General features: G+C 44.7%; 1 protein-coding gene across 1 annotated transcript in view; it reads right to left on the bottom strand.

Moving 5' to 3' along the window:
- Positions 1-22934, bottom strand: part of LOC308102374 (receptor-type tyrosine-protein phosphatase delta) — a 180321-nt gene extending 157387 nt beyond the window's left edge. Inside the window, 1 exon segment of the mRNA XM_080452060.1 lies at positions 22371-22934. The gene's annotated coding sequence lies outside the window, so the exon portion shown is untranslated.
- Positions 22935-24946: the final 2012 nt, after the last annotated feature.

Genomic DNA, 24946 nt, shown 5'->3' with positions numbered 1-24946 from the left:
CTAATTAGAACACACACACACTCTCCCACGTGTGTGCGCGCGCACACAAACACACACACACACACACACGGACGCACGAGCGAGCGCACACACGTGTAAAGTCTACCCCTCCCCAACACTCAGCTCATGTCCTGCTGCTTCCATGGTTTTATGGTAGGCAGAACATATGCCCCCCTGTGTTTTAAACAGGACACACAGGCACAGCTAAACAAACAACCAGTGGAGCCTAATTACTCCGTAAGGGAGGCCAGGGGTTACACTGTTGATGAGCTACAACCATATCATGTATAATGATCTGCAGTTGATGTAGTGTAATGTTGCACATGGTACCGATCTGTTGTTGATTTTAGTTTAACCACATGAACCCTCGCGCCCCTATTCTGGGAATGCCATGAAAGGTGAACATTTGGCGAAAATTGCTGATGTACTCATCTGAAGCTCACAATGCCTCACAATGAGCGTTGTGAGATTTTTTTGCTGAGGAGATTTGGTGTAGAGGGAAAACAATGAAGTGTACAGGGTGAAGTGGTTTAAAAGGGAGAGCTCAGCAAAATGTGTCTACAGAAGAAAGAAAATAAATCCCTGGTGTTCATTTAACAATGTTACATGCTCACAGTTGAAGACCTATTTGGGTCCATTCTTGAGAATCAAATCAACACTGAGGATTTCACCGTGTAAAATGTGTGGGTAGAAGGGACTGTTATGCTACTGTTGTAGAAACAAGCAGTCTCACTGGCTCTGTTAACATCTCATCTCAGCTGTGTCTGTCTCTCTGCAGACACGTACGCACACACAGCAACCCACACAGACATATGCAAGACCTCCCTTCCCACAGTGCGGGGGTTCGTGTTAGTTGTGATTGGCAGGATAGGAGCTGCAGGGTCATGAGCTTCTTAAATTGGAGGGGGCCTCATAAATATAAGGGGCAGTAGATTAACATACTGTCTTACCCACAGTACCATGCTAGCAAAGTTACCCAGGGTGTCAGCTCAGGCCAGTTGTGCATCTGTGCAACGGCATGTATTTTCTCCCATGGCTCTTTCTTTCTCAGGAAAGATTGTGGTGGCCGTGTGTCAAGCGGCAGCAGTGAGTCAAATGACTTGTCAAGGCATTTGTCGTTGCCAGCGCTGACACAGAGCCGCATGTGGCAGTTTGGCTTTCTTTTATTTTGTGTTACACGGGCACAAAGCGGCTGGAGCTGCAGCAAACGGCAATTTACTTTGTGTCAACTTGTTATTGGTGACGTTATTGTCTCGAGAAGCACAGCTAGCGTCTGTCATTTTGGCCTTCTACAACAAGACAGGGTCTAATAACGGCATGGCTTTTCTGTGGATCCGTGACGACATGACGTCATGTTGAAGACGTCAGTCTTGCCCAAATTCTGTACTGTAGGGAGTGCAGTGCGGGGGCAGTGGATCTGAGATTATGAATTCACAAAAATGTGAAAGATATTCCCAAAGGAGAAATATTCGGAATATGTGAAAAATATTCGGGCTGGGGATTTACTTCCTTGCCTTAATGGCAGCGTGCACAAGAAATTTGGTCTTCCCAGTGGTTTAGAGATTAGCCACGGACAGACAGACAGACAGACAGACAGACACACAAACACTTTTCTAGACGGCTCGCCCCATAGGAGCCACGCTGTAAAAACACACCAAACCTCACATTTACTGTATTCTCACGTAAAAAAAAGAACTATCTTAAATAAGCTGAAATATCTGATCTCTGTAATTACAGTCAAACTAACTACACCAGTCGTCCCAAAGGGAAAACACCACACCGGCCGCGGAGATCCCAAAGCAAAGAGATTGCATCAGTGCCTTTGCACATCAGCGTGCGAGTCATGTCTGGCCACAATGCCAGGTCTGAAATGGTAAATGATACCCTCGGAATGAAACACCCCGAACGGCAGACACTCGGATGCAGTGCCACATGAGGACAAGGAGCGTGGGGGCGGTTGTTTGGGGGCTGAACAGTGGAGGAAGTGAGAGAGAAAATGGGATCCCAAGGTCAATGTGTCAGGTTCCCGCCAGCAGACCAGCGGACGAAGAGACGGTGTGGACAGATGTCAGAAGTGATAAGCGGCGGGTCTGACAAGCTCCTGCTTGGCTATCAGTTACTACGCCGAGCCACAGGGTCGGGTCGGTGCCAGGACAATGCCAACGCCTCTCTGTGACGATCAGCGCATGCCGAGCCTCTGCAAAATGGCCACCGCGGTGCCAGCGCGTTATCACGAGTCGTTGCCTCGCCAGCATTTTTTTAATGCCCCCTTCCCGTCCCCCGTGCCCTCCCCCCCACTCCCCCCTCCCCCTTTCTTAGAGGAAGTGCCATCTGTGAGTGACAGCGTGGGGCCTCAGCCATTTTATTCTTTGAATGCAGTAAACAAAAGCTGCCATTTATGCATTTGGAGGTTCTAGACATTTGTTATAGTAAATTGCATATATTGCTACTGGCAAGGCTGTGTGTGGCGGCGGTGAGTGACATCAAGCGCAGCATGATATATATCCCATCTCCATCGTGTTTATCCACTTAAGTCCAAGCTCTCTCGCAAGCATCAGTCAAGCAGCAGGGCAAAATAAATCCTCGTTTTCACATTTGAAAACAGATTGGCACATTGGCCATAAAGATCCAATACTCAATATGTGTGAGTGCTTGGTTTTGCTTTAAGCATGACAGCTCAAGAGAAGAAAAGGGTGGGGGAGACATAGAAATAGGCCTAAATCAATATCAGACCTTACTGTCATATTCGATGATCATTGATGATGTGTCAAATTGTTTATTTCAGCGCCTGAGCTGCACGGTATTTTTCTTTTTTTCTTTCACCATTTTCAAAACAAATAAACATGTCACAAATCGATGCACTGTGCCTTATTGTGCTCACATGCTTGACTTGAATGGTATGGCCCAGTTGTGTTTCATTTTGCCAGATTTCCTGTCCCTCTCCTTAATTTGTTCTGTTATTATTTTTATTTTTTACATATACAGTATATATATATATATATAAAGCTAAATAAATACAAAAGGCAAGCACAGCAAAGTAAAAACAATCGACCATGAAAAATACCTGAACCTGAGCCAAGACCCGCTACAATGGTGTCCAAGCAGAACGTAAACCGAGATGTTCAACCCAAGTGGTTCACAAGGTGACGTAGTGCCAGAGGGTGAAAGAGAATCAGTGGGAAGGGCTCTGTATAGTCGCCGGAGTATCTGGGTTATAAGGCCAGATAACCTGGCTAGTATATGGTAAGCTCTTGGGGAGAGGCTTGAGGATCGACTATCATTACCAAAATATTGAACAGGAATATTGGACTTGTTTCAGAGTGTACTTGCAAGTTGCAGCCAAAAAAATCAGAGATCTCTTATTGCAGATTTAAACCAAAATGATAATCCATGACTGTCTCTAGACAGAATCATTTGAAATGGGGGTCTATGGCCTATTGAAAGTCAATGTGGGGGTCTGTGACATGTAGACATTTGACATAGATCGGTCAAGCGGTGCCGGAGATTAGCCGTTCACAGACACACACAGACGGACATGGGTGAAAACATCATCTCCGCCTCCCGGGTGTTCCGGCCTGACAGAGATAACTATTTCAAAACTATAAACCATATGAAAAGCAATTAGTGGAGGTACTTCTGTGGCCTACTGGCAGTGTGCATATATCAGTCCAGTGATTTGCGAGATTATCTCCGGACACACACACACACACACACACACACACACACACACACACACACACACACACACACACACACACACACACACACACACACACACACACACACACACACACACACACACACTCTTATAGATGGCTAGACTCCTGCAGAGCCACGCCGTAAAAACAACAGCAGACTCATTTGGCCACAGTTTATTATCTTGATAGACTGGATCAGAAAACATCCGGTGCCCTTGATCAGGCTGCCTCAATGGACCTCCAGTCTCTCAATTGGCTTGACCTTGGCAGCGCCACGCTGACCCTGGTCGCACCCTGCCGTTCTACTCAGTGGCTCTGAATAAAATCATCACTGGCACATTGAGAGCTGGGCCAGCACAGGGTCAGCCATTCTGGCCCCCACTGGGTCACCAGTGCTACCCCCTGCCCCGGACGAAAACCTTGCCAAAAACACACCTGTCAGCAAGATACAGAGAATTACTAGAGGGTGGGGGGCCTTTACGGACAGGCAAACCGGCACTAGTACTCTATCTCACTGACTGGCAGGGAAGCACAGCGTTTTGAGGAGGTCTACTTAAGGGTCATATTGAATTTATTTTCATAAAATCTCGACAGGATGGATGGTTAGTGCTGACAAAAGTATAAAATGAATTCCCAGGCAGAGATTAAGCATTTGTCTTGTGCCAAAATGTGTGGTGCCAAACACACAAACATATCATCCCATTTGCAAACCTCTATTCAAATGCTAAAGAACAAAAGGTTAGTAATAGGTCCTCTATCACTGCATTAAAAAAAAAAAACAGTGATGAGAGCATTCAGAGCAATGAGACAGGCACTAAGACCCCGCTGTAGTTCCTGTCTCACCTAGGTGAAAGTGGGGCAGTCCTGTGCAGCATCCAGAAACAACGCTGGCCCTGTTGACCCCCGCTTCACTTCACCGCTTAATGTGCTCTCTCGGGTTGTGGCCCGCGGGTCGCATGCCAGTGGACAAGAAAGGGGTATCGATTATCTATAACCTCATTACGGAGTGAGAGTAGGACCTACAGCCAAGACAAAACAATTTTGTCACCGTCAAAACAAAGGGTTAGGTGCTCGGATCATTTCAGAGCTTCAGTCCGCACATTTCAATCTAATAATTCTGACCATGCGCCATCAAAACAGTTGCGTACATACAGTAGGGAGATGTGTGTCAGCAGTTACACACTATATTCCAAACTTTGCACTTTGCTAAACTTTGCACTTTGCTAAACTATTCATGTAAACTAAAGTTTACATGAATAGTTCAAATGGTGCAAAGTGACTGATGTCATGTCGAACATATATGTTATCCCCGATGTTAGCTGGCAGCAGTGTTGGGCAGGAAGGAGTTACTTTTAATATATTACTGTAATATTATTATTTTATCCAGGAATGAGTAGTGAAAGGTATTACTCCGCCAAAACAGTAATATTATACCATATTACTATGTAAAAATGTTTACATATTACATATTACTCAGGTTTTGTTGGCTCACTGGCTTTTGACATTTTGTTTAAAAGGTCGAGAGAGATTGCTGCTTTATTTTATAGCCTTTTTGGCTGATTGGTGACTATTATCATTATTATTCCCCACAAATGGATTCAGTTCTAAAAGGAGCTGGCTAAACAGATTGTGTTGTTGTAGGAGTAATATGTAATAAGTAACATATTACTCTCCTGAGTAATGTTGCCCAACACTGGCTGGCAGCCAACCAGAAGCATTTATGTGCCATCCCCGGATAAAGCTCACAAGAGAGTTGTTAGGTAAGTTTCTTTGAGGCTGTCTCATTTACAGCATCGGTACTGGACTGGCACCAACATGCACTTGTGTACAAGCACGCGGTGTCTATAATTACAACCTATAGATTCCTGCTCCTTTTCAATCCTATTAAAAAAGTGTCAGTAGTGACGCTGATCTTGGAGAGAAACAACAAGCTGTAGTCTCAGGGACAATTAAAAGCCATTATTGGACGAATCCCTGTAAGCCACAGCCGGTCGGGTCTCCAAGACGGCCATTTTGTGCCAGCCTTTGTGCTACAGGCGAGGAGGAGGGGGAGGAGGTCATGCCTGATGCGCATGGAATGCTGGGAATTAAACCGGGCCCGGCATATCAGTGATAAAGTGCCCAGCCGTAGCCCCTTTGCACCAAGCATGACGGCTTTGCTCTCCGGTCCCTGGGAAGGATGGGCCCCAAGATGGAGATACCGCGGAGGAGGTGGACGTCTCCTCCGTTATCGCAGCCGAGCCATTAATAAGATCGCCCGGTGGCTCGCGTCTCCCCGGGTTCCGACAGTCTGTGCGTTATCAAGCCGCGGGATACGGCGAAAAATGAAACTCCACTGGAAATACTGTGTGTGTGGGGAGGGGAGAGGGGGGGGGGGGCAAAAATGGGGATGCGACGGGCCATGGGTGTCAGCGTGGTTAATCGAAAATAATGGCTGGCAATTTATAGCCGCAGTGCTGACCGACGCTCGATGTACTGATGCAGGAGATCGAATTTTAATGTGCACGTTCCATCACTTCGCATGGTCTACTGATGTTTAGGGCCGCGGCTAAACACTATATGAATCTATAGGTTGGGGTTATCGTGGAAGAGGCACCACTAAACAAGGAAATGTTGCAAAAGCAGCGCTGTCTGCTTATTTTGTATACGAGTACCTCGGTGTGTGTGTGTGTGTGTGTGTGTGTGTGTGTGTGTGTGTGTGTGTGTGTGATGGGGGGGCGTGTCTGTGCGTGCGTGAGTGTGTGTGTGTGTGATCACAAAGTACACATGCTGAATCTGATGCGTGGGTGTGTGTATGACTCTGAACACCCGCTCTGTGTGCATGTCTGTATACATCATGTACAGTATGTCAGAGACATGCTCTGTATTACAATGGATTGATGGGCTGTCGTGTGATTTCCACCTGCAGCCAGGGTAATAAACAAAAGGAAAAGATAAAGAGGAGGGAGGGAGGGAGGGAGAAAGAGAGAAAGGGATGAAGAGACCGACGGAGGCAGGGAGGGAGGGAGGGAGGGAGAGAGGGCAGGAGGAAGGGAGGGAGGGAGCTCCGGAGGTGACTGGTTTCTATTTGGAACGCCATGCAAATGAAGGCCACAGGCTCTGCCACCGAGACCATGGGGAAGCATGGAAGCGGTCAATATTATCTGTCACTTCACAACAGTCCCTCCTCCTCCCATCCTTTCTTTCTCTTCCAGTCATCCAACTGTGCTCCCCTGACGCTGACAACTTGAGGCGGATGGAGAGAGGAAAATAAGTAGAGGGGGGTGGTTGGTGGTGGTGGGGGGGGTTGGTAAATTTCTATAGCGCCTTTATCCAAAGCACTTTACAATGTATTAGGGCAAGGCGAAATGAACAAAATCAAACATTTAACCAAACACATAGATGTATCAACATCTATGTGTTTGGTTAAATGTTTGATTTTGTTCATTTCGCCTTGTGGCGATTTCTTTGTAATTTCTCATTTGTTTTTTAGAAAAATGTAAAATAACTTCTCTTACAATGTGTCATTTGACAGTACAAAATACGGCTTATGTGATTAAAACCATGAAAAGTCAACACTTTTTCCATACCACAATATATTGATATCCAAAATCTAGTCTCACACACATTCACACACAACGACGGAGGAAACCAGGCAAAGCACCAACCTCCTCATCCGGAGCAGTTAGGCGTTCAGTGTCTTGCTCAAGGACACTTCGACACACGGAAAGGAAGAGCCGGCCAAGGATCGAATCGGAAATCTTCCGGTTCCCAAACGGCCCCTCCACCTCTTGAGCCACTACCACCGGATGGGGGGTGAAAGAGGGGTTCTCAGGTCAATGGCAAGTGCCTCAAGCAGATTTCCATTGCCCTGGCCGACTACCAACACTGTCTGGTTAACAGGGCATCACCAGAGTCTTGTGCATAGATGTCTGGACGGGGCATTGACAGCGATGCAATTTACAAGAGCCTGTTTATACTGCCGGAATGAGCTAGATGCCAAAACCCTGGATTTATTTCTTTATTTCTTCACTCGCTTTCTCATGATGGGCATTTTCATAATGGTCCCTGACTATGATCTGCTCTGTGCTGTGTCATATAGGAGTCAGTGACGCGCGCGCGCACACACACACACACGCGCACACACACACACGCGCGCACACACACACACACACACACACACACACACACACACACACACACTTGGATAATCAGAAAAGCGGCTTGCAGTCAGCCCTATTCAAACAAGCCCATAATCAGCAAGTCTACACAATCACGCAAAAATTCTCCAATCAACTGTGATTCTTGGTAGGCATATAAAGTGCAAATGTGCCTCTTTCCGCCACCAACAGACTTTATTCTCAGCTGTGAATAACATGTGAAATTAAAAGGCAGAGATCGGTGACTTCTCGAATTTGCCTTTTCACAGTTGTTTTAATCCTTTCACTACTGACGGCATGGCTGTTAATGAACACGCCGTATAGCTCACCGTGATTTAAATGCTTCCACCGCTTGCTTTTATTTCACCATGCCTTAATGAGAGTCGTTTGGGAAAATAGGCCTCCATTGAAGGGAGACATCTGCATCCACGCAGCCCTAAATGAGCAAGCTAATTTCCAAAGATAATCACCCTCTCTCTACTGCTGTGTTTTTATGCTGAGATGCTGGAGATTTTCACCCCCGGATTTAATGAAGTCAAAAATTACATCCAATAACATCTCAGGAAGTCAAACGTGTCACCGGCATTTTTTTTGTGCCAGTTGTGGGGAAAAAAAAAGCTTTACAAACAGGTTTACAATGCTTTTTCTATGATGCCTTGAAGAGGACTGTGACATTTTACATTTAGTTATAGTTGACCTTTAGGAATGTAGCCTACCGTATGTTACTGGATGCCTGTAGAAAATAGAAATAGAAAAGGTTTGAATCCGTTTGACACTACTGACACTGACGAGGAGAAAAAGTCTGAATATTCCTAATGAAAGCCAAACGGCTGCAGTTGGTCCCAGGTGAAGCGGTTGGCTTTTTGGTTCCCATTAAAGACATTAAAAACACTGCTAACAAGCCGTGTCTTGGTTGAGGGGCAGGTCAATATAAAACTTTTGTTTATTTTTCATCCAGCTATGGAATGGGTGCCAAGTCAGGCATGCTAATACACCAAATTGTTAAATTGATTGTTAAAAATGTTATTCCCTTACATTACACATGGCGTAGCCCACATAGCTTAACACTTTATCATCCACAGTGAAACTCAGTGGCATTGCTTCAAACCTGTAAATGTGCTTCAAACCATCTTACAGAGGAATCAAGGCTCCAACAAAAACATGATGATGCTGCTCTGTACGCACATGAAAGAGACTACAAACAGATTTCACCATGTTTCAATTTCAAAGAGCAAACAAGTATGATTCCTTAGGATGCTGGGTAATGAAGTCCATAGGGACAAGTGGTAGCACAATTAAAAAGTAAACAGAGCCCTCTCTCCCTCACTGTCTCTTGTATCCAAGTCTGCCTCTTGTACTGCCCCCGATCCCTCTGTCCCATGTGTTTGTTTGTTTGTGTGTGTGTGTGTGTGTGCGTGCGTGCGTGGTCACTGATGACATAGAAGCGTGGAGTCCTGCAGCCATTGCAGATGGCACATATGAAAAAAAGGCAAGGGGGGCAGGAAGCGAGGAATCGCTTACGACCAACATAGGCCATTCTGACAGAAAGAAACCCTGGCCCATCAGTACAAATGGGAAAGGTCAGAATTAATGAGAATGTTGCATCGTCCCATTCTCACTGCTTTTTTTTTTCTCCAACATTTATGTCGAGTGGTGTCTTAAAGAAAACAAGAAAAAAAAAATATGACCTTTAATTTCTGCCAAAATGGCATGAGTTCAACCATCCACAAGCAAGGTAGACTAAACTGTTTATCCAATTTACTGAATTACTTGTGAATTTGGAGGGATTCGCTCAAAAGAAAGCTGTCAATAATATTGTCACATTTTGGATCCTTACGGGTCCATTTGGGCCAATGTGTGCACAGATTTGATTGTGTGGGTCTTCCGGCGCGACACTTTATACAAAAGGCGAGAAAAGCATCAGAGGCTAATTCCCTGGTGCAATGTTATGCAGGCAGGCAGCCCTGGCAGGGGCACACGACAGCAATGTGGCTAGCAGCGAACACGGGACATCCTCCCCACAGCTTGTATTTAGCTTATCACAATGGATTGGGTCGGGAAGGTTTCCCAAAAAAAATGGTGGGGGGGGGAGGAGGTGGGGGCAGGTGGCGGGTAGAAGGGGAAGCAAGCCATTGTTCTGTCTTGTGTTTCCACAGCCGCCAAAATGAACCTTTCAATGGAGTGCAGTCTCTCGAGACAGACTGTTGACTTGACTGACTCACACAATTTTCAAATGCTTCCGTCGTACAGTCGGCGCAACGGAAGCGCTGAAAACGATGCGGGATGTCCAGTCCCCCCTCGCTTCCGTTTCGTCTTTGCAGACGCGTATATTTGTCCTACTGTAAATCCTTTAAAAAGAAGGCCGAAGCACACCTCAAAAGGATGCTCTTTATTAAATTGACGTTTTGGTCGTTAGACCTTCCTGATGAAGGTCTAACGACCGAAACGTCGATTTATTTTGCAAGTTCCAGACAGTGTGCGGGACCTTTTTCTTTGATTTGATATCACAGATCCGTTCCTACTGTAAATCAAATTAGTCAAAGCATATAGCTTGCTGCTTGTCAGAAATGGAATTTTAAAAGATATCTTAAAATGTTTTTTCGTGAATGGAAATGACGAACAGATGAAAGCTTCCTTTCTCGGCATGCAGAATAGTTGTCTGGCTATGCAAGACTAAATGGAGTGCGACACAAAGAGCCAAATTCTGTAATATCCACACACACACACACACACACACACACACACACACACACACACACACACACACACACACACACACACACACACACACACACACACACACACACACACACACACACACACACACACACACACACACACACACAAAAACATTGTAATGCCCTGTTACTTGTTGGATAGTCACAGGAATGCAAAACAAGTGTGGATAAAAGGAAAATCTATTTGCAATATTAAAAGCTGGAGAGGTGACAGCCAGTGTCAAAAACATCTGCACTGACACTCATTTCCAATATTTTCTTTGCTTTATTTGGTCTTCTAGTAATAATTCATGACAGGCCGTGGTATATTGTGATTATATCAGAGCTAACCTGCGAGAAACCATCAATCTTCATAACACCATGTCCATCAGAAAATATATAAAGCCTCAAACTTCAACACACACGCACGCACCCACGCACGCACGCACGCACGCACGCACGCACGCACGCACGCACGTCAAATCTCCTAAAATATTCCCCATACTCATATGTACCCAGATTTATTTGCTGCCTTTCTGTACTTAATGCAAGTACCATATTGTGTCTCATGAAACAAAAATATATATGGGACTATGCATGGCCATTAAAGATATATATATATTTTCCATTATATAACTGTCCAATATACATTTTAGGCTATAGGTCTTTTTCTAAAATGTTTTGTCCTACCCTTGCATTCCAATTCACAAACTCTCACACACACACACGCACGCATGCGCACACACACACAGCACAGTGTCCGGTTACAGTGGCACTGAAACTCTCGTGGAATGTTTCTTTAGGCTAGAAGGACTGAGGAACACATGCAAGGACAAGGTAGAAGTAGAGGATTAACTAGGAAGGAGATTTAGTTACTTTGTCCGTTGAACATCACCAAAAATGTCACGGGACAACTCATCTTGCGTAACGCAAATGAGGGAGGTGTTCATGGGCGCCTGGTGGTAGCCCTCTCCAAACATTCTGCACCTGTACATTTGTGGTGGTTGTGAGCTTGGTCGATTCCAATCAAGATCATGAGGCCACATACAGTATGCTATTTTTATCTATACACACAGCTACATATACTGTACATATAGTATACAGTAGGCTGTACAGGAATACAGTTAGCAGATTTATGGCCTTTGCAGAGCCAAGTAACTATCCACTAGTTCACTTTTCTAACTAGTATTTGCTATTGTCTTGGAATTTTCCCCCCATTTATATTATTGATTTATTTTATCTTGTCTGTTAAACACACAGTTGAAGAAGCTCTAAGAACAATAACTTCATTGTCTTCAATATTGCTACCAGCTGTATGATACAAAAACGCTTGACTCTTTAGTGGCTCATATGGGGGTGTAGTTCGTTTCCTCGAGGAAGTTGAATTTGGCTGTGGTAGAGGAGGCAATTCCTTTACCGTAACTCGAAATACAAGATAAAAACTGTTATTTCTTGTGTGGTTTCCTTCCAGACCTTCTTGCAAAATCACCACCAGTATGCCTTTTTCTCCCTGGCAGAGTGAAGTAATTTTTCTATGTCAGAGGGCTACAGTGTATGTATGTATGTGTATGTGTATGTATATGTATATGTACAGTATATGTATATGTATATGTATATGTATATGTATATGTATATACATACATACATACATACATACATACATACATACATACATACATACATACATACATACATACATACATACATACATACATACATACATACATACATACATACATACATACATACATACATAAAAGGTGGTAGCAACAAGCATCACAAAATTGCCATTGACCTGACTCAACCTAACTAGTGTCATCATTACTCTCGCTAACTGTCGTTGGGTGATTATCTGTGCGTGTTAAACATGGAGTTATATGAATAGGATTCTGACCTCATTGGGAAGGGTATGCGTGTTGTGTATCATATTTTTATTGTCCATAACTGCAAGCTATTTGTGATATCTTAATCCATTCCGCCTGAACTACACTGGAGAGTAACCCAAGTCTGCGAAGCACCTCCGGCCCGAACTGCCGTTCTATGTATATCAGTGACTATCTCACCTCCCAGCACACTATTCCAAATATATTCCGCGCCAACCTTACAGGGTTATAACAAAGTTAGCAGATAAAGATATTCCATAACCTTTTTTGATGAAGCATGTGAACAGCAGTGCAGCTACGGGACCAAAAGGCAAACAGGCATCCCTGTCTGATCTAGGGATGATGCGTGTGAAGGAACAGGCTACGTGAGGCGGGCTGCCAGAATGTATGGGCTTTTAAAACTGCCTCCGTGGGCCTTGGAAGCAAAGGAAATGTATAGACTGGCATACTTCTATAAATATAACACCCACGGTGGGGTGTGTGTGTGTGCGTGTGCGTGTGCGTGTGTGTGTGTGTGTGTGTGTGTGTGTGCGTGCATATTTTTTTTCTTAGCCTGACTATATATAAACAAGGGCTGTCTGTCCCATGTTATCTATAAGCGGGTGATGCAACTCTCCGAATCGCATCTGAAATAGTTCCAAAAATATACATGAAAAGGGAACATGCACGCTCCTCTGTGCTGTATGGCTTTGAAGACATGACTACAGCCTTCACCTTTCAGCATTGAACCAGAGTGAACGAGAGAACGAGAGGATTGATCGATAGATCGATAGATCAGACAGAGACAGACAGACAGACAGACAGACAGACAGACAGACAGACAGACAGACAGACAGACGGACGCCTGACACACTATAAAATGAAGTTGTCAAGTGAATCTGTTCCACAAACTTCTCTTCAACAATGCCAAAACATGCAGGATGATGATGTATATTTCTTAAACCCTCCGACAGTGGCAGGTTTCAACGAGGCCGGGCAGGTAACCACAGCAGCTCAGATTAGCGCAGAATACCGACTACCGTCTTTTTCCCACGCAGAGCTCTTTTACCCCCCCTGGGCGACCGTTTACCAAAAGGGCGAAACGCATGCATGAAATTCTTGAGACCGGCCCTCCACACGAGAGACTAAATAATAGCAGCAGCATGCAGCCTGCGCTATAGCTCCAGCCCAAACTGTCTGGCCTCATTAGCTGGGGGAAGTGTAAAAGATAGCCAGCTGCTAGCTCAGGTGATGGCACTTTAGCGCTGGCCTTTGGCAGTGGTGGCTCACCCTAAAGAGAATATACGGCTTGTCTCTCCGCACAATTCATCTTGTAATCCGCCTTAAAGCTGCTAAGCTTCCCTTGGTCAAAAATGAATGGAGAGCAACAGTAAGGGAGACAGATACAGTAGATGGAGAGAGAGACAGAGAGAAGAGGGAGAAAGTGGTTCAGTGGCTATATGAGAGTCTGCCAGGCAGATAGACTATGAGAGTTGGGGCAACAGAGGCTGGGAGGGAAGGGAGAGCGTGATGGATCGGGAGGTGATCAGTCCCCTGGAATGATGGAGTGAGATACAGTTGGTTCGGGCCTTCTGGTCGGAACCAGAGGTGACCTAAGCCATTTTCATATACTGATTGTCTCCTCCCTCTGCACCTCCATCCATCCCTCTTTCAACATCCTCCTCTGTAGCTCTCTCTCTCTTTTGCCCTCTTTCTTTCTCTCTCTCTCTCTCTCTCTCTCTCTCTCTCTCTCTCTCTATATCTCTCTCTCTGTCTCTCTCTCTGCCTCTACGTCCCCTTCCAAATGGCAGTCATTATACCGGACATGAAAAGTCATTTTAGTTCCGCCTCACTTCTTCAAGCAGCCTGCTATAATTGCAGATTGAGGAGACAGAGAGAGAGAGAGAGAGAGAGAGAGTGAGAGAGAGAGAGAAAGAGAGAGAGAGGGGGGGGCGATAGAGAGAGAGAGGGGGGGGGGGGCGGGGGGAGCCAGAACAAAATGTAAACATTAACCCTAACCCTCATATTGAGAAAATTTAAATTCAAAGTCTTCAGAACAAGGGGAGAAAAAAAGGGAACGGTAAAGTAGAAATCACAAGGGACCCAGATTCTTCACACGTTGAGTTTTTCTGGTGAGCTGTGTAAGCTCTGAGCCAGCTGTTTCCATGCCATGTGCTTCTCAGTTCTCACTTTGCTTGTGGGACATGCGTTCACGTTCATATCTCCGCACTGGGCATATGGGCGCCACAAGTCAAGAGCGTGCACACACATGCCGTGGTATGTGTGTGGGTGTGTGTGTGTGTGTGTGTGTGTGTGTGTGTGTGTGTGTGTGTGTGTGTGTGCGTGGGTGCGCATGCGCGAGTGTGTTGTGTGGATTGAGCACACTGGATCCCATTTCAGCATGTGTCACTTCAAGTATTGCAGTGCAAATTGGGGAAACATTTCCAAATTATGAAAAATCCATCCACTATTAAATGCATTTCTCATTCGTGAAATTACTATGTGACAATGTCACTGCACTGTCTAATACAACTTTTCCCTTTCGGCTGGCTCTAGCAGGGCATCTGACAATCTCAAATGGACGACAAATAACTGAAAACAAAGAAAATCCTCTTCTTCGTAGCTGTTCTTCATCTCAAACGCAAAACAGACATCACTAACAGGTGTAGGCTATTTCAACAACAAAATATTTTTTGAGATGGGGGTCGCCGGCCAAATATATATACATTTTGGGGGTCTTGACATGAAAAAGTTCCAGAACCACTGACATAGCAACATACGTTTTTTTTTAAAACTGGATTTAGAAGACATTTTGTAGAATCGGAACCTCAGGCCTTAATGGGTTAAAAGGAACACAGAGAGTCCCTGGAATCCACTTTGAGAACCACTGTCCTATCCTATCCTATCTTGTCTTATCTTAACTGTTGGGCATCATCACATGCAGACACTCATACTTGAGAAATGTTCTAAACTCTTTGCGTTTGCCTGTTTGTTCATGTGCACACTGTACGCGTGTGCATTTGAGCTTGTTATAACCTCACCTTGGGCAGTTTACAAACCCTGACAATCATAGCCTATATAAATTGGACTTTCCCAGTTTACAAGCTTAGCCACTAGTCCTCACCAAGCAACACGCCCTCACACTTATCTGTTTGCACCCTTCCATTTGGCACAGCAGGTAGCGTGATCGTTCTTAGAGAGAGCCTACAGTATCAACCAAAGACTCCATGTTTTACTTTTACACCCCCATCTTTTGCCTCGGCACACAACAAAATAGAGAACCAAAGTGTGTCATTCAGCCAAGTCATTCCCTCCTGATAGTGACAGGGAGTCAAGTGAGATAAGATAGACACTTATAACAGACTGGAAAAGATGTCTTCTGTACTGGATCCACACCACCTCCATCATTCACCACCACCACCACCACTCCCTGCATTGAAACACTGTTCTTTCTCTCTCCCTCTCCCCCTCCCTCATTCTCTCTCCCTCTCTCGTGGAAACAATTTTTAAAACTGTCATAGTTTAATTGAAATTCCATCACTTGTGTGGCTGCTATTGTGGAATAATTTGATAATGCCTTGTGACATGAATGCACAGCGCATGAAGCGCGCCACATCCACTCCCTTACCCCAGGCTTTTATTTCCTCATTCCTTTTATTTCCTCATTCAGTGGGTTATGCAAATAACCCCCCCCCCCCCCAAAAAAAAAAATAAATACAAAAAATAATAATATGTTTGGAGGAACACAATTGAGTCCTTAAATACCACGGCACCTATTCAGCCTTCCTGGCTCCCTCATATCTATCTAGTCAAGTATTTGCTACTGGAGTTACACGTCTCAGTTGTTCTCTCCGCCTCTCATTGCAGTGGTTCTTCTGAAACTCTTTCCAGGGCCTATCAGTGACTGGCCTTCAGTTGCTAGGAGGGGTTACAGGGCGGGGGGGGTGGGGACGACGACACCACAATGAGGTCAAGGGCAGAAATTCCACTCCCCTGCCAGCGTCACTGACCCTATTCCAAATCTATACCGGTGTTCTTCCCCACCTCCACACCCTGTCTATCTCCTCACAACTGGCTACAGGCATTTGGCATCCATCATATATCTCCTGAAACTCAATCTGCATGCAAAGGACAGCTGCGCAGGAGCAGCAGTCGTGAAATCCCCCCCCCGCCCACCTCTCAGCAATTTTCTAACACTTCAGTAATCTCCCCATAGGCTTAGTCTATAGACGATGCTCATGGCGCACTGACATGTACTGCTAAATGTGTAGCTCGGCTGACAGCATGTTGAACTGCAGTGTGTTAGCCCCAGACATAAGCAGGGGATATGTTGAATGAAATCAAATTTTGTGGAGCAAAAGTCCCCCCCCCCCCCCCAGCGCACGCACGCACACACACACACACACACACACACACAAAGATGAACAAAGATTGATTGAGAGAGAGAGAGAGAGAGAGAGAGAGAGAGAGAGAGAGAGAGAGAGAGAGAGAGAGAGAGAGAGAGAGAGAGAGAGAGAGCACGCGAGCGTACACCTATTGCCACATGTGTGTTTGTCTGCATGTGGAGGGGGTGATAGGATTGGAGAAAACACCTTTTAGAGAGAGAGAGAGAGAGCGCGAGATGGGGGGGACATGGGTAGAAAGAGAGGGGAATGAGGGAGTGAGAAGAGGGAAGAGAGAGGAGTGAGCAGAGAGAGAGAGAGAGAGCGAGAGAGTATAAACAAGAGTGAACAAGCTTGGATATCCCTGCACACCCCTCCCTGCAAAACAATATTTATGGCTCAGCTCTGTGCCCTGACAGGGTGATGGACAGTAGAGGTGATTTTGCCTGGGCGTGAAAATAGGCTTCTTATTACTCAGACCCAGTGGTAACTTGAATATCAATAAAAGAAGAAAGGGGAAAAAATGCTAGCGTTCCCCCTATGTGTAAAGGCAATGCCCCGTAGCGGTGGTTTTTATCAAGCAACCCACCCTTGACGCTGGGTTCTGCAGTACTAGAGGTTATGGGAGGAAATGCTTGCCAAGTAAATAAGTGAGTGAAGTGATTGAACGGAGGGAATAGAGAGAAAGAAAAAAAAAAACATACACAACATGGTGGGACTGAGGCCAAAGCACACCAAGGGTAAAGTCATGATCACTTCATTATGTTGCGGTGCTTGCTCAGTGTTCTGCGAAGTCAAACCGCTTTTTCATTTGTCACAACGCATCAAGCCGGCCTCTGAGAAGTGAGGCTGGGAATCGGCGGGGGGGGCCCCTTGACGCAGAAGCACAGACACTCATTTATCAACATATGGTCGCGACATAACATGTGTGCACATAAACTGCAGAAACACGCGTGTCCAAACACATGCGTGTCCAAACGCACGGCCCCGTACGTGTGTGGCGACGCAAGATGCCGCGTATGGTCGAAACGTACGCGTGAAAGCCTGCCCTCTCTCTATTTTGTGACCTCAACTAGACTCCTGCTTTCTTGGTCATACATAGCGGTGCTGCTGTGATTTCCAAAATGACCTCTGTAAGTCAAACTTCCCCCACAGCCACCCACCCAGTCTGCTAGCCTGCCGGCTGTCCGGTCCGCCTGCCAGTGGGTAGTTGTTAAAGACCGACGCTGGTGCAAAATAAGCTAGATTACACCCACTGGATTACAGAGGGCAGCCTGAAATGGGGGAGGAGGGGGGGTGATTGCTAACAGATCTACTGGCACGCCATCTCCAGTCCCAACGCCTCGGCGCCCGATAATTGCGGCCCCTGTGTTTACGTATCCGTTTTTGTAATGTAAGTGTTGATTTCTCATTCCAGTCTCGTAATGGGGGCCCTACCCTTGGCATTCCTTTTAAGCAGTGCTCAAACATGAGCGTGCACGCACAGACACGCGCACCTCGCCACAAGCAAGCTAACCTTTTCCCCCACTCTCATTCCCCACTTTTTTAAATAGACTGGTGAGTCAGAGCTACTTGCATGTGGTCATACAATGGCAATTGTGGTAAGCGGGCCGACAATGCCCATAAGAGTGCTTGATTTTGTTGCTGGACAAAGGCATTGGATGAGGAACAATTAAAAGCTTCTTTAGCCCTCACGCGTCAGTTACTTGAGCTGAACAGGGAGCCAAAGTCCAGAGGCTGTATACGCAATATCTCCACTCACGCGCCTGAGTGATCAATAACACCACCTACTCAGGGTAAATATAATAATAACAGAAAGTAATGGAGATCTGAATTACATTGTTGACTTTTCCCTGACTTTCCACCTTGAAATACCCCAGTGCTTCGCCTCAGCCAGACACTGCAAAAATGCAGGATATGATTTCAGACTGTGCTTCAGGCACCAAATAAAATAAAAAAGAGGGGGAAAAAAATAGAAAAAAAGGTTTAGCAGGCAGCAGGCAAAAATGGTCAGACTCACCTCATATAGGCTGTATCTTAACCCTGACAGCTTTTCATAGGCCAATGGCTCTCAAGTTATTGACTTGAGTAGTGTCACCTTCATAGATGAGAACACACACTAGACAGCTGAACTCACTTCCCCTCTTTCAAGGTGCTAGAATATTCTATTTGAGAGTTATAACGAGACTCTTCCCATATGCCTTCATAAAGGTCAGCGAGTCGGGGATGAGGTTTTGGAGAAAAGAGACGGTCGCTTCAGCGCCTCTTTTCAAAGAAAACGAGCCACTTCGCTCCCATCAGCGTTCAGTGGATGGAAGCACTTAAACCGTGCGCCATGTCAGTGCATATTCATTTTGTCTCTTTTTGAGTGCTGCCGTCGCAACAGCGAAATTGGAAATCGAACAGGCAGTGGCAGCGTTAATTGCGCCGTGTCAAAAATGGGCAAGTGCTAATTGTCTGAGCTGAGAACTGTAAAACATGCAAGACAGTGAAGCTGCTGGGGTGAGCTCTCTGGGACTGCTTACTGGCCGTAAACTGGGAATCGCTTGAGCAAACACACACATGCACACAAATTGGCCTTTGCAGGCACATGCAGAGGCAGTTAAATGAACACCATACAGTCTAGGCCAGCGGTCTGAAGCATTTTCATGTCTAGGACCCCCAAATGCATATATATTTGGCCGTGGACCCTCATCTGAAAAGACTTTGTGCAGGGACCCCCATATAAGATTTGTTTTTCTAAAGATTTCTCAAAATGTATAAAATATATTTCAAAAATATGTTCGAATAGCTCAAGTATAAAATAGGCTTAAAGTGGTCAAACTGTTCCTCATTTTGCTGGGGACCCCCTGAACCCCCTCAAGGACCCCTGGGAGTCCCCGGACCGCACAATGAGAACCACTGGTATTCTCTCTCACTCACACTCACACACACACACACACACACACACACGCACACACACGCACACACACGCACACGCATGCACACGCATGCACACGCACACACACACACACGCACACACACACACACACACACACACACACACACGTCATTGCTCTCCTCAATCACAGCCCTCAAATGTGTCCCTGGAAGCAGTGCACTGTACAAGACAGAGCCTTTTTGAACAGCTAAAACAAAACAATTTGCAGAAACGGGTTGTGCCAGCAAAATACTGAAATTAAGAGCATACTTAATACTCTAAAAACAATTACAAAATCACTAGGCCTATGTAGTCTACAGGGCATTGTATACAAACAAAACCGATGCTTTTGTGAAACACATGCCTGACCAATTAAGTGCCCTTTACTGAAGCACTGTTTTCATTTATTTATGTATTTATGTATTCGTTTATATGTAACTTTTAAGTTGCAAAGCATTGCTGGGGTGAGGGGGACAGACTACAGCAGTGGTGGTTCTCAACCTTTTCAGGCCGTGACCCCCCTAAATAATCATATTTGAATTGGGGAGTGGGGGACCCCCACCCTGATTCAGAATTGTAGGAGTTGAGGCATGACATTTTGTTTTGACTCGGTTCCACAGATAAATATTGTGAAAATAGCCTATCTACAAGCTCACAACTCGGATATTGTCAAAATGTTTGCCTCTTTCTTATATTATTTGACAATTTGGCCAATGTTTGACCAATTTTTAATAGTATAGTCTGTTGATACATCTTGATGCAGTAATGATCTTTTTATTTGCTTTCTTTTTTTCTTTTTTTTGTATTAAAAAGGTCTTAAAAGTCCTTAAACTGTCACTTCACTGTCATTTGGGGAGCCCCCAAAAAATCATGGGACCCACAGGCTGAGAACCACTGAACTACAGAATCTATCTTCTTCCATGCTTGAATCTACTGCATTCCTGCTGACTGGCTGAAGAGAGTGTGAAGTAAGTCCCCTAGTGGCCTAACGGGTGCACTGAATTAGCACAGGCAATGTTGCCATGTCTGTTTATTATAAGCGACTGCGGGTTTGTTTTTCTGTAAGTCGCATGTAAATATTGGTAGTTGCGGTTTGCGTTTTTTTGGGCTAGTTTCTAAAGTGTAGTTGATTATTTGGTCTTAGTTCCTAATGTTGTTTATTGATTTAAACCAGTGTTTCTCACATATTTTTGAGTCAAGGACCCCCAAATTAATATGTATTTGTCTGCGAACCCCCCCCCCCCATCTGTAAATATCTTATGCCAGGGAGTGTTGTTTAAATGTTTCAAAACATATTCCACATTTTTCACATTTTCTTCAAGACTTTATTGAAAATGGCAGATCTACAAGCTCACAACGCGTTGCATCACGACGCGTTGTGAGCTTGTAGATCTGCTATTTTCAAATAGCAAATATATATGTTTAAAGGGCTCGCTTCTTTTGGGCTTGTTTTCATAGACCTGGTTGCTTGTTTCTCTCGCAACACCTGGCAACACTACCTACTACACACACGCACACACTACAGGACAAATCTCAAAACAAATGGTTCACTTTCACATGATGATGCACTGGCTGAGGCTGTGATAATAAGTTGTTGTGAATATTATGCATAACAGGTGAAGAATATTGGATTAAGACTATCATGTATATCATGCATTTTATCGATTGTGACATCTTTATAAATATATAAAGTAAAAGACTCGATAAAATACATCTATAATAGTCTTGATCCAAGGCTAGCTATAGGAACTACCTGAGTGATGTTTTTTTTTTTTTTTTAAGAATAATGGTCATTTTTATTTGGGGTTATTCATTCAGCCCCTCTATGCGTAATTTGAGAGCCACGCAACCTTGTTGTGTCGCCTCTAAACAATTTAACATAATAATAGGGGGGAAAACATCACATATTAAATCGCTTTGAGTCTAGCTTAATTATATTTTAATTTCTTAGTTATTTTTTTCGTGTGTGCCTTTTGGATATAGGCTTAGATCTAGTGAAATATAGTGTTTTTTTAAGCAGCTGGCGTGATTTTATTTGAGGGCCATGTATAGTGAGAGATCTGAGGCATGCGTTGTATTTATCTATTTCCTAAGCAAAACATCATATTAAATGTGTATGTGACCCCGTAGAAATAAATGTTTTATTTGGATCACAAATAATATGTTTGTAATTGCAACACATTAACTTGAATATCTCGAATGAATAAATACAAATAGGCTCTATACGGAATTTAAAAATATATAATCCAGTGCAAACACATTAATTTGACACTCGTAATACTATTAAATTGGACTAAATCGGCGTGTCGCTAGAAGTTATGCTGTCAGCTTCTCAAACTGCATTCCATCAACTCTCCCACAGACCCTCGTCTTATCTCTCTCTGCTTTATTTTTGGAACACATTTTTTTTTCCTTTGCTGCGATAGAGTCAGTCAGTCAAGGGTTTGGATGTTGACAGCTCTTTGAATAATAAGCTCTGCAAAGCACACACATAAAGAGAACAACCGTCCTTAACACTTTGTCTCCAAATCACTGCGGCAGGCAGGGACTTTCTATCATGTCTGAGTCTGTCAGTGTCATTGATCACTAACGGTTTGAAACCCACATGTATGACCAGACTGTCAGTGACAACAAAAAGGTCTGAATTCTTACCTTATCACCATGGTTGCGATCGATCTTTAAAACTCAGTCTCTCCCGTTCGTTGTCATTAGAATAGATCGCGAGTTTTTACATCCAGAGAAATGACAAGAAAGTCGAAAGTCCGAAGGAATAAATACAATCCGTCTGGAACGCAGGTCTCTCTCTCTCAACGCGTCTCTCTCTCTCTCTCCTTCTCTCTTGCCCCGTCCGTCTGATCGCTCTTATTTTATGTAGACTCTTTCCATTGGAGTTCTTTCTTTCGATCTTCTTTAAGTGAATAAAAAACAATGTTCTTCGGGGTTTTTTTAAGAGAAGACGATCGAGAGTAAAAAAAGCAGCGTCTGTATCTCTGGTTGGTTGGTGTGTAGCTATAATGTATAACTCCCGTTCAGGCTGTGGTGGTGCTCGTTAGCTCTTCATAATTGAATGTGGGGCTGTGATCAGACTGTGGTGTGTGTGTGTTTGTGTGTGTCAGCGTGTGCCAGCGTGTGTGTGTGTGTGTGTGTGTGTGTGTGTGTGTGTGCACGCGCGCGCGGGGTAGAGAGGGACAGAGAGAGAGCCATACACACACTGACCGAGACCGAGCCCCCTGCGCGGAGTCTGAGAGAGAGAGAGTGAGTGAGGGGATGGAGGGTGACGTCACTCACTCACACACTGACTGAGACGAGCTTCACACACGCACGCACGCACGCGCACGCACACGCACACACAGTCACACCGAACTCTCCCTCAGATTCCAGATCAACTTTCTTTCCCTGAGAGTCAGTCCACTGAAGGAATGTGCACTTCTTGGACACAACGGACAGTTTTTTAGACTGAGGCAAAATATATGAGTAGCAGCATAATTATTCTCAGATGCTGCCTAAAAACGTCTGCGAAAAGCAGGGTTTTTTAGTGTCTGCGTGAAATGCGTGTAGTGTGTGTGTGTGTGTGTGTGTGTGTTATCTTGTAGCTGAACGTGTATTTTTAAGCAATAGCCTCCCTATATGTACTTTTTCATATTGTACATGCATGGATGAGATAGATGATGTATGAGGAAATAGAGAGATAGACAGAGACAGATAGGGAGAGAGAGAGAGAGAGAGAGAGAGAGAGAGAGAGAGAGAGAGAGAGAGAGAGAGAGAGAGAGAGAGAGAGAGATTTTCCTGTTGTTGAAAGCTAAGCAAAACTACAAGGGCCAATGTGTTCTGGATATGCAGTAGCCTATAATCCTACTGTAGATAACTCACAGTGACTTAAATAAATGATAATTTAAAGTCAGTCAGACAGTCAAGTCACACGGGGCCTCATCACACGCCGTTGAGTCAAACGGGATTAATTCACACACCATCTTGGTATAATTCCAAATGGACATAATGTTTGCCTACTATGCATTGTGCTCCGTTCCATACCACATCACCACAACGTCAAGTGCAGTCTGCAACCTCTGATTTAGGGTTGGGGAAAAGACAAACTCAAGGCCCGGGGCGACACATGAGTGTGAACTAGGGTGTTTTGAGAAAAGTTGCTTTTGTGGCATCATCCCAAAGCTTCTGATGAACAGCCATGCCCTGCAGACACAAACATCTAGCATCCAACAATGGCACATTGAGAGACAGAGAGACAGAGTCTCCTTCACATCAGCAGGTCTGTTTTCTAATCTAGCCCGCACTCAAACATGTCATGTATCTGATTGAGTGAGTGCAACAGTGATTTATATACCTGAGAATCATATCAGGTACCATTTTCTAAGGGCAGAAATTTGATCCGCCAGCCGAATATAGATTTATAGGCCAAACGAAAGTTGTTTTTTCTAACAATGAACAATGGGGAAATTTGATGAAAATGATTGTTATGTGAGCTAATGCCCATAGGCCACGGGGGAAACATATTGCTTGTGGGAGTGATAGACAGCTGTGTCTGGAGGTGCAATGCAGCAAACTGAAATGTCTCCCATGTTTTATAACAACGGCTATTTGGAAAATATTATTATTACCCATTTAAACCCTATATACTTGGCCCCCTCCTTTTCAAATAAATGTCTTTGCTGAAAATAGCTGATCTACAAGCTCACGACCCGTTGCGCTGTGACGTGTTGTGAGCTTGATCGGCTTTTTTCAGAATGTTTGCCTATTATGACATGCTCAGAATAGGGACGCTAGGGTTCAACTGGTTAATCACAAGATTAGGTTGAAGGATTATTTTGTCTGTGAATGAGATATGCCATTCTCATAATACCCAATTTTGGACTTGTGTTATGAAAATGAGGAAAGCACAGCATGACTAACAGTACTGTAGGTGGCATTTCAGACGTTCTGTAATGTCCGTGTTTGTTCTTCGAATGCAACTGGATCAGATTAGATTTACTCTTCTTTCTCTGGGTCTAACCTTGTGCTCTCATATTCCTGGCACTGACCGAGGTGGAAAAACAGCAGCACTTGTTGATAAATGGGGGCACGGGGGGGGGGGGGGGGTTTATCAAGCGGCTGCCTTGTTGGCCCATAGCGGCTGAACCCTGTTGTGCAGGGGGACATGGGGACGTCCATAAACCAACCGTCCTTCAGTACCATGGATCCAAGACAGAGAGAAGTTTGAGGGGCCGCTGCCC

This window comes from Gymnoscopelus braueri (genome assembly GCF_963280865.1).
Source record: "Gymnoscopelus braueri genome assembly, chromosome: 15".
Classification (NCBI taxonomy): Eukaryota; Metazoa; Chordata; class Actinopteri; order Myctophiformes; family Myctophidae; genus Gymnoscopelus; species Gymnoscopelus braueri.
The sequence above is the reverse complement of the archived record's forward strand: the minus strand, read 5'-3'. Positions and strand labels throughout refer to the sequence as shown.